General features: G+C 34.9%; 1 long non-coding RNA gene across 1 annotated transcript in view; it reads left to right on the top strand.

The window, feature by feature from the left end:
- Positions 1 to 11,460, top strand: part of LOC311445306 — a 16,804-nt gene extending 5,344 nt beyond the window's left edge. Inside the window, exon 2 of the long non-coding RNA XR_014698334.1 lies at positions 9,995 to 11,460. This is a non-coding gene — a long non-coding RNA (uncharacterized lncRNA). The remainder of the gene's footprint in view (positions 1 to 9,994) is intronic.
- Positions 11,461 to 11,746: the final 286 nt, after the last annotated feature.

Genomic DNA, 11,746 nt, shown 5'->3' on the forward strand with positions numbered 1-11,746 from the left:
ACTGAAAGACTATCACACAATAATTTAATTTTAGCATTAGATTATTGACTGAAATATATTGGCATTTCTCTATTAATTCTAACGAAGCTCTCCTAGTTGACATTAATAGATGATCTGATTCATAGGTGAAAAAACCTACCATCAATCTCAATTTTTTTCTTTGGTTGTATGAATTGGATTCTAAATTTCTTCTGTGGGACATTAAAGTTTAGGTCAACACCAACATCCCTTTTCAATTCTGACTTTGGAGTCCCAATGAAGAAGTGAAGGGCAGCTTCGCTTGGGATCCTTGAATCCTTCTGAAAGAAAGAAAGGATAACCACGTTTGCAAGTGGCAAAGCATTTACAAAACAGTCTGTCAGAATGAGTTACATCATATGATCCTAGTAACCTTTACAGCTATTTCTGCTATCTGCTTTTCAAGTTTTTCAGCAACCATACCACAGATGTTGCCCCTGTGGCAGATGACTTATGGGTACATTGTCCCACTGTGGCCCAGTGGCACATACTAGTCAAAAGGCTTCTGGTCCCCTCATAGTTCATTTAATGATAATAGGTCAGTTGTAGCACCTAAGCCCACAACTATGTAACACTATTTGAGAAAAAGCCATACATTTTTGCTGTCCCCTGCAGACAGTGAAAACGACTCCTTCCATGGGCTTGCCCAGATGAACACATTAAAATAACTGGCAGCCTTCTAGAATTGATCCACTGGAGCCAAAGTTTTCCTTCTAAATAAGGTGGTTAATGATTTGGGAGGGTTTGTTGTTGTTATTTTGTCTTTTGTCACAAACAGAAAAAAAGTCATCAAAATGATGCCAGATGCTTTAGTCCTGTAATTCTCATCTAATAAAACAAAACAAATCCTGTGCACTGTTTTATATATGAAAATAATATTCACCCACTGTCAGCATTAGTTGTTTTCTACATCTTTTTCCAATATAATGGGAATTAAAGTAATAACACCACAGACTTTGAAAATTAGTCAATTTGAATATAAAGTGCCATTCATATACCATTCATTCATCACTGTAAGTAAACTAATCAATTTACAAAAGCCAAGGAAAGCACAGCGTAATGGTACCTGAGGAACATAGTTATATGCAGCTTCCACAAGGTACTGCTGTAGGCCTCTCTTGTTTAGTTAATGTGACAGCCACACTTGAAGGTCCAGCAAGAGGATAAAGCAAAGCACTAGCTGGGTCAGGATATGACATTTCAGAACACAGCCGCCAACCAATAAACTCAGACACTAGTGGAAAAAAACAGCTGAACACTCAGCTAGAACACCAAGCAAAGAAAACATACAAATAAATATTGCACATTGAGCACTGAAGAACCCCCTAGAAGTAATATGGTAAAGAAGAAATTCTAGTGAATAAAACATCTGTTGTGGTTATTTCAGAATGATCAAGATTTCTCAGACAAACTTGATAGCTAGACCTACCTTCCTTCCCAGTACAAGATCTGCTTTCCGTGTGGTCTTGGAAAATATCAAAACGTTCAGTCTTATCCACCATTGTGAAGAAGAGTTTAGAGCTACAACCAAGAATTTCAAACAGTCACTTAAAACCAATTATGCTAAAGCTACAACAATACATAAACAGAATTCTTACATTTTATCTTGTACCACGTGAGAAACACAAGAAAAATCAAATTCTACTAAGCTCAGTCTACATTTCCACTAATTAGCACTGATTTTTATCCACAATTTCCATGTTTAATTTCTTACTATCATGAGATCCTTCTGTAGGATCCTTTGTCTTTTTACAGTCACAATTAGAGCTCTCTGTTCTGAGCAATTTGGTATGGTCAGCTTATTGCAAATCCATTTACCTTCTGGCTTCTAGGTTATTTATTTATTTTTTTTAATTATTATTATTTTTTTCCCCTTAGGGTACGTATGGACATGGGATTTTGTTCCAGTCTTGAAGTTCTTTCAGAACTTCACTATATATTCCAGTCTTGAAGTTCTTTCAGAACTTCACTAAACTGCTAGTACAAGAACCACGGCATCTGTCCTTGTTGGGAGCAAGAGGGTTAGTGAAATATCCAGTAGGCTCTACAGACAGGCTTTTGTTCAAATAACGGACAAAACAGGTTTGTAGTTACTTTGACTTTTACTCTTTTGGACTGTCATTCATCCTAGCTGACAGAAACAGAATTATATCAGTAAGTTTCCAGCAGTCCTAAAGAAATCAATGCTTTACATTTAAACTCCACAGTCTTTCCTGAACTGCATATCCTGTAGTACTGCAATGTCCAAAATTAAAATAAGCACAAAGGAATAACAATCCACATACTGAAAATACTTCATGATTCCATAGTCATGCCTAAGAGCCATGCAGTTTACATGTGGTTTTCAACGTCATCACACTGATGACCTCAGTGCCTTCTAGCTGAACTTCTAACAAAGCTATAAGTCCAAAGAAAAACCAAGAGCCTAAAAGCACGGCTTGCATTAGCACAAATCATTAATTTGCTTAACATCTGTCAGTTGTGGTAGTATGTATTTGACAATGTAACCTTTACTTAACATTAAAGAACCTAAGTAAAAACTCATCAGAAGTGCATGAGCACATCTTATTAGTACAATATTTCAAATTACTCCAGTGTTTTGCTAAATATTATTTTATACCTAAATATTTAAATATTTTATACCTAAATATATGCTAAATATTATTTTATATATATATATATATATATATATGTTTGGTAAATACCATCTGTAGAAGAAGTATTGCTAAGGTTTCTCTCCACCACTTCAGTGCCTTGAACTAGACTACTTTAAGACTAAGGTTCCAAAAACAGCACTGATGTTCAGTAGGAAAAAACTGAGCAGTATGGAAAAAAATAATTTACATCTTTTTATCACAAGATTTTGATTTGAACATTTTACTTTAGTGGAAGGATGTATTTTTTTTGTTAGAACAATGTAAAACACATAATTATTTCCCCTTCCTTTTCTTCTGAATAGTGGATTTGGACTAACAGTCAGACCAAAACAGTTTGCTGACAGAATATATTTCTGCTCTCTTAATAAGCCTGCCAGTAAAGCTCTGATTCAAGAAAGTTACCATGGTTACTACTTTAGAAAGATGACCTTGCTTACCTGAAATTAATTATCTCCATAGATTCTTCTGGGGTGTTCAAAACAATTTTGAGCTCTTGCCCCTTTTTAACCTGGATTCCCCCATCAAGACTAGTAGATGTCCTTATTCCTGTTAACCAGCTTAGGCCAGCTTGTCCAACAGTCCCCACAGTTCCCATTTGAACAGAAATCTGGATAAAGGCACTGTTGAAAAATTCAGGTATACATTCTTCTGTGAAGAGCACTTTATTTTTAAAGCACTTAATCAAAACCATAGTCTTCTTATCCTCTTCAGTAAATACATAGTGTTTGGTGGTATAGACTGTATATTCTAGCATTAAAATAATAATGAGTATTTTGTTTCAGGAAATAATTTAAGATATTGTGTGTACACAGACACACACTTTCTAAGAAGAACAACAGTAAAATTAAGTGTTGTAAGAGATGTGTCCTAAAGGATTTGAACCCAGACTTCAGCATGAAATATCAAGTAAGAGGAGTGATTTGGACTAAGTGGTTTGGTGTAAGTTTATCTTTTGTATATATCTATATTTTATATTTACCTATCTATATTTCTATATATTATGCTGCCCATAGTGAAATTTAGTAAACATATTCAGTATCCGCAAAAAACTACAATAGTCAGATAAGGAAATGTAGGGTTAAATCATCCAATTGGTTCTTGATCCATAAGCTGTAACTGTATATCTGGTCCTGAGAAAAATTCAAGGTGCTATCCCTGTAGCAGGTAAAGCATACAGGTCATCTGCATGCAAACATTTAGGAATTTGATTTAGAGGTAGGAAGAATGGTCAGCTTGAAACAGATCTGGAAAAGCACAGCAATAAAGTTCAAAATCAGATTGTCAGGATAGAAAATCACAACTGCCCTTATTGCATAGAAACCACCCAGCAATGTAAGATTGACTGTTCAAGATCTTCAGGGATTTCCTAATTGATTACAATGACATTCATACAGAACTTTCAGGTCAGGAACTAGTACTTAAAACCAGTAATATGTGGAAGTAACATGCATCTGCAGCAGCTATTACCTTGGCTTGATATAGCCATTTACAAAGAAATTTGACTGTTCTTTGAAATCTGCTTTGCCTTTCATTTTAACATTGATTGCAGCTGAGGCATTGATTGCCAGTTGAACAGGAAAGCCTGAAATTACTGGAAACTGCAATTCTTCTGTGGCTAAACTAAGCCTTTTATTAAGCTGGATCTCTTGTCCCTGTAGTGGAAAGACAAACAAACAAAAACCATACATGCATGCAAAATCCCAGAATTCTATTTTGCATAATAAAGCCAAGATGCACATTTTTTTCCAGACATAACTACCCAATGTATTTCTCTGCTGTGAAATTGTTTTAAACTGAACTGATACTGGAAACTAGGTAGAAAGCAGCCCAAGGCCAGCATCTGGTCAGGGCATGGGTTCACTACTAGTTCTATCCTGTTTAAAGAAATAATTTTCTATTTAAACGCAGATGGTTTTGAACAGCAGAAACAAGAGGTAAGAACCATTAGACAGCAGAACAAATCCTTGCCTAATTAATCATACACAGTTTAAACCCAATATATACTAGTGCCTTTTAGAGCTCAATTTAGAGAAACAATAAGTAATATGTTGTATCTTTCATGTATACATCAGAAAGTAGTTTCTAAAAGCATTTACTTTCAAATTTTAAAAGGTTCCTTTTACCTTCAGAAGTTTGACAGCAAGTTCAGCCAGATTTAAAGAATAATGTTTCATTTGCTTTTTTAAATCTTCACAATCCAAAAAGCTAACTTCATTTCCAAAGATTTTCGTACTTAGCTTGCATTTCATCTCCTCCTTTCTCACCTTTCTCTCAGTGAACTGACATGATAAATAAATCAGGAAGAGAAGGATGTTTATATTAAATTTCTTTCAAGCCTATAATAAACAATTCTTCAGTACAGGCTAGGCTAGTAGTAAGCAGACATTGGCTGCCTTTTATAAATATTTCAAGCCCATTTAAGACCCTTGATTCATACCTGCTCTTTCCAGCTAAATCTCGGCTCTATACCACACAAGATGACTTCCATTATGAACGCAGGTAGCACTAGTCCTAAGATGACTGAACAAAATAATAAGTATTGCAGTACTTGAACACTTGAAACTTTGAAAAAAATACCAGGGAATACAATCTCAGTTAATACACCATTATGAGCAACATGATTGCTAAATAAACTAAGAGAATAAAAAAATAAAATCATTTTCCCTCCATAGAAATTAATACAACAGGAACACAACATGAACATGAGATCGCACTGTAAGAAGAAACTCTAAGAAGATGAATCCTAAAAGGACAGATGGTCTAAGACAAACTAAAGAAATCACAGCCCCCAAGTTTTCCAAAAAATACATCAACAATTGAAGTAAATTTCCAAATCTTCCCTGTAATAAACATAGCTCTCTCCAAATATTAGTTGTTCATGAGTTATTGCACAAAGGGTCAATGTAACATCTGACACAAACTGGGAATTCAAATCACAAACAACATGACTCAGGAATCAAGCAACTGTATAAAGTGCGACAGAAGTCAATAGCCCAAAGGACATCAGTAAAAAGACAATCAGTACTCAAATAGTAAGATGAAGCCCAAAACACAGGCAATACATTCCTGTGGCTGAGAGTCATTGTTTTGAGACAATAATACAATCTGAAAAAATGAAGATATGGCCCTTTGTGCTTTGTATATTATGCATTTGTTAAATGTTGTATGAATGGAAAAGGGTATGTATGCTTTTTGCAAGGGAGGCATGTTAATGCAAAACAAAAGTTCAGTGCTAGATGGGGACCTATGGTTAACTGGGTAATGTTATGAATTTTTCAAAGTCATGACACTGTCAATTACCTTCTTCACTAACTCACTCATCTTGCTATACTTTTGATGTGGACAATTCTGATTAGCATTTCTCAACTTTGGCTTGCCAGCCGTAGTTACAAGATGATCAGCAGGACTATATTGCTTAAAAGTCAGCTTCCTCTGCTTGACTTTTCCTGTTGTTTGCACAGGGTGTCCTGACTTGTGGTTACTTTCATTGGTGTTTGCAAAAAAAATTGTCACCAAAAGTATCAAACTTCTGCCCAAAAATCTTCTGCATGAGAACTTCAGCATTCTCTAACCGTACACCAACCTACAGGAAAGCATACAGCATTCAAAGGCTGAAAATGAGATGCATAAGCGATGTACAGGCAGAAACATGACTATAAATATATCAAGATTGAATATTTAGGTTTTTGTACAAACAAGAATTTTCCATACAAAGTCACTGGGGTCTATAAAGTGTCTTACCTCTTTTAGCATCCAATACTGGACATTTCAGTACTAAATCTTACTAGCAAAAACACTTCAGTTTGTTGACTATGTGAAACTCAGTACAAAATAAAAATCATTTTGTATTCAGATACTTGTTCATTTACACCATGACAGGACAGTTAGCTACTCCTATTTTATCACTTTGCAAACAATAATTTGGTTGTTATGACAAAAAAATACCAATTTTCTGCTCCTGAAACAAAATTCTGCTTGCAAGTTTGACTAAAATAGTATTACTAACACATACAAATCCAGGGAATATGCAAGTTTCACTTCAAATCTGAAGGTTAAATTAAATTCTCTCTTGTGTACACATTTTTAATTGCAATAGAAGAGTCCACATGCCAAACATTCCTTTCTCTTAGAGGCACAGTTAAAGATGACAAGGTTGCAGGCAGGCCATTTAAATATCCCAGCCATAGTATGGCCAGTGGGACCAGAACAGTTACTTCACTTTGAAATATAAAACTCTTTATCTCTTGTATTAATGGAGTGGCATATCCAAGCTAATGCATTTTCCATTGTAAATCAACTAGATGATTCTTACCATCCTAAACAGGAGCTAAAACAAGTGTTTCAGAAAGCAACAGTACTGGCTTTCATCTTTTATTTGAATCAACAACAACTGAATATAACTCAATTAGCATACATACTGGTATACAGTACTATCAGATGAGCGGGTTTATTGTAACTAAGTCCGTTATGCAAAGGAGTCATGAGTCTGAAGGCAACTTTGCTGCAGCAATGAAAACCATAGCTTGCTAAAGGAACTGTAATGGGAAAACAGAAAATATTTTGTACTTCAATACACCAAGTGTCCCTTGAGTAGAGGGATAAAAAAAATTCCCAGAACATGCCTCCAGTAGATTTATAGCCTGCCCCATAAGGTGAACAGTCAAATTTGTCATGACTGATCGTGGTACAAAAGATTCAGGAGAAAAGACCACTGATGCTTCCATATTTGCACCTGCACCAGCTGCAATATAAAATATCAGATGTCAGTCAGAGATGAGCTATTCTCATATACTTTTCAAGTCTTATCATGCTTTGGGAAATTGCAACTCTGCCCTTTAAGATGGTGGTGAGTAAGACATTTGAACAGCAGGAGAAATTATTTAACTCTAGTATAACAAAGATTTTAATGGACATGTCTGAAAGCCTGTTATCTAACCTTGAAAAAAAAAGCACTTAGAACACATATCTCACACAACTATGTTCGAAGAGATAGATGAATCATATTGTTAGTCTGAAAAATATTCTCTAGATTTTTCCCTGAAAACAAATAATGAATAGATAATAAAACAGGAAGGAATCTGAGTTTTATAAAAAGAATAAGACACGTATCAGAAGAAAAAACACATCCCAATGCTCTGTTGCTGCAAAGAAAGCTCACTAAGGAATCAAAAGTTGGTGTTCATAAAAATTGTTTTAAAAGAAATAAATAAAAAACACCACATTGGTTCTTATTCTCCTCTCTCACTAACCATGTGCACAAAATTGCATGGTATCTGGCTTACTGTAATTACAATTGATAGTAGTAATAGTCCAATTAAGGTATTAAGGCAGGTATAAGGTATATATTAAGGCAGAATCAAGCCTCCATTTGCGTACTGGGTTCCATTATGTCTTAGAAATTAAAAATCTCCACACCAAGGTGTAAAGAAAGGTGTAAAGACCTGTGGGATTTCAATAGTTCATATGCTCCAAAGCATCAAGTTCTAAAACTCCACATACCTGATTGGAATGTGACATCTGAATATGAGGAGTATTTCCATGTCTCCCAGTCAAAATCTCTGCTAAGGATATCATTGGGAATAGAATCTCAAAGGTGTTTCTTCAGTGGATCATCTGTCTCCAGGAGCTGAGAGAGATGACTCCAAACAAAGGAGCCCACTTAAATTAGAAAAATAAAAGCATTTGGGAACCAGAGAAAAAATAAAACTATTCTTAAGACTGATACAGTCTTTTTTTTATTATTATTTGTACTACAATTAATCCTAAATAATTCCCCTGATCACAAGAGCATTCACTCATTTTCAGCACCTATCTTTGCCATAGTCAGCTTATTTAGATACTGTCTTACTGTTTTCCAGTATGGAATGTAATTGGCCTTTCACTCCTTAATTTCACTTATGCCTCTCAGTTAACTAAGCAAGCAAGCAAGAAATGTTAAGATACGTATTTGCTGTTTGCAAAGGGTCTTCTATGCTAAATCCAAATGAGTGCTGAAAAAAAAAGATACAATACATACAAAAATTAGAGGCAGGCTGTGCTGCTCAAATAATTTAGGACTGTTTCTGTCCCTTTTTCAAAGAACAAATGCAACAGAATTATTTGAAATATGGTTTTACACTCTCACTTTGGCAGTAATGCTCATTTTGTTCTAGCAAATCACTGACCCAGTGTGCAGAAACAAGAAAATTAAATCTGGGATAGACAGTAAGCACATGAAAATCTGAAACTAACAGATAAAAACTACAAGCAGCAGTAAACAAAGCCTTTTAATGCCAAGCATTAAGCAACTTTAAATATAGGGAATTCTAGTTATCAGATTCCCTACATAAACTTTGGCAAGTGATAACCAAGTACCCTGAGGTTTATAATGGAATTGCAGGTGAATTTGTAAGAGAAAATTGGCAAGAAAGTTTCTTTGTATAGAGCAAACAAAATACGAAGACTCTTTCTACAATGTACAATGCAGAATATTTCCGAAAAACACTTTGGGGGAAAAAAAAAAAAAAAAAAGCACATACATTTACACAGTTGTGATTTAGATTATAGTCCATATCTTCAGGTGAGCACAATACTGAGCCTAAACTAATAATCCCTGCAGGATTTACTGGTCTGGACACAACATTCAGATAAAATGGATACACAGCTTCAAGTTCAGAGCTGGCTAGGGTCCAGGCAGCAAACAGAGCCTGCTTTCATCTGCTTGAAAACTGCCTTAAAAACCCTTTCATGTTTTTGACAGATTTAAAAGCCAAAGATTAGTCTAAAGTTATTCTTCATTGTATGTGTTGAAACTATTGAGAAAAAATCCCTTCTTCATACAAAATATGGGACTATTTTAAATAATCCCTGTGCATTGGTAATAAAGGGCTGATAGGATTCTTTACTTTTATAGAACCTGAAGTTTGATTTCATACTAGACCAAACAGCTTCTCCTTCAGATAAGCTATTTACATAAAAATACTATTTTTAAATATAGCATAGAAGATTTTGTACTTGGCATCAGTTCTCTATTCAGTCTCTCATGTCAGTAATCTGTCTCAGATTAGGCAATAATCAGTCACACAACCAGACAAGCAGGCAGCATTAATTAGAATGAACTGTGAATGATTAAGAGGTTATTAACTGTGTTCATTATTTCCCCAAACAGCTCTTACACTGTTGCCCAGCTATTATGTATTTGGATATATGATTAATGCCGCTCAAAAAAATCATTTTCAGAACATTTCTAACCAAATATGTCCCCGTTGCCACATTTTCATTTTTCTTGTGTTATAAACAGTTTCTTGACACCATTTTTTTTTTTTTTTTTTTGCCATTAGATCCACAGTTCTCAAACTGTGATCCTTAGAAGACTATTGGTTGACCTGAAGAACTACTGCTGGCACAGTGATGGAGCATCTATTAATAACTGCACAGAAGCCTGAAAGTTTCTAGGCATTTTAAGATGAAAATCAGCAGGACTTTCTTTGCTGTGTTGGGATCTGCTAAAGATAGCATTGTCTAATGCTATCTTTAAACTGCTGTCAATATTAAAACCATACCAAAACACATAAAATAACTGCAAATGAGGACAAGACCAAACAAAGACAATGGCAATAAATATTATATATGGTAAATTAATAGGAAATATGAGACTTAGAGGCATTAAAAATATAATTAAGAAATAGTTTAATTAATACCTGCAGCTTGCAAATTTTTTTTTCTGCCATTTACTTCTTTCACAACTTAATAAAATGTAATTTGTAGTTCTTCATTTGTATCTGGGATGCACTAAACATTAGAGAATTTCCATGCATCTCTTTATCAGCATTAAGTTAATGAAATGGTGCCAATAGTTACTATTGCTAAAATAAATTCACAAAGCTCAAGTAACAGCATCACAATGTTAATACAAAATGGGACAGCCATAAAAAGAATCTTTTAAAAACAACCTACCCAGTAGTGAAATTAAATAAACATTGAAATAGATTGGTACCATTAGACCTGTAAAGTTAACGTTATCACTGAAGAATTCCTAAGATTTCAGTTGGTGCTTTGCTAACCTTGACTGGAAGTTTCTTTTAGCAAACTCTTTTGTACTTGTTTAAGCAACTCTTCATTTGGACATTTCATTGCTATATAGTAAGAAGCAATCCTTATTTCCACATTTTCACTGGCTGCTTGATACAGCTCAAGTAATACAGCATTCTAAGAGAAAAAGAAAGACAGAAAGATCACCAAAAAAAAAAAAAAAAAAGAAAAAAAAAAGGAGAGAATGAAAAATACAGCTATTACATAAAGCTATTAATAACTTTATATATAATAACTCTATTATATAAGTTTTTAACCATTAACCCACATAGACATAAGCCACACAACGTTATCTCTGTCACTAGATATGATACCTCAGCTATTGCAAAACCTACCGCAGGTCCAGTTTTAAGGTGGCCATACCAACCTTTCCAACAGCAAAGAAGCTCTGCTGAAAGAAGCATTTAGATTTGTTTCTTGTCTGCTTGCATGTTTCTTACCTATTAGAGAAAGTCCAAACTCTGCGACTGTACCATGAAGCCACCTGGCAATAAATTACTTACTCTGACAGAACAGGGAATGCGTCTGAATGCCTGGATAGCAGCTAGACGAATTTCAGTTGGATTGGTTTGGAGGGAAGCACACAGGCTCAAAACAGGAGCAAGTGAAGCTGCTGCCATTCCTGCATTTCCAATAGCTTTTAGAACCAGCTGCATCTGTAAATACAAAGTAGAACATAAATAAATCTCCATATCTTGTCAGCTGTACATGAAAACTTATTGCATTATTTTTACCTTCCTGTACCGTCTTAGACCTTATCTAAGTGGAAAGATTACACCAGCATGACAGACAATCAGACAATACACATTTCAGCTCTTAGGAGTCCTTCTGTAAAACTTCTGCACCTACCTCCTGTACTGGTGGATGAACACACATTTACATTAACTAGGAAGCAGTTAAACTGAACTGGGTAAAAGCACTTGTATTGGAAAAAGAGTAGTCTGTATGGAATTCTTCTTAGTTCCTAAAACTAGTGATTTTGTCCTGAGTAAGTTAGTCTA

The sequence above is a fragment of the Aythya ferina genome (genome assembly GCF_964211825.1).
Source record: "Aythya ferina genome assembly, chromosome: 15".
Taxonomy (NCBI): domain Eukaryota; kingdom Metazoa; phylum Chordata; class Aves; order Anseriformes; family Anatidae; genus Aythya; species Aythya ferina.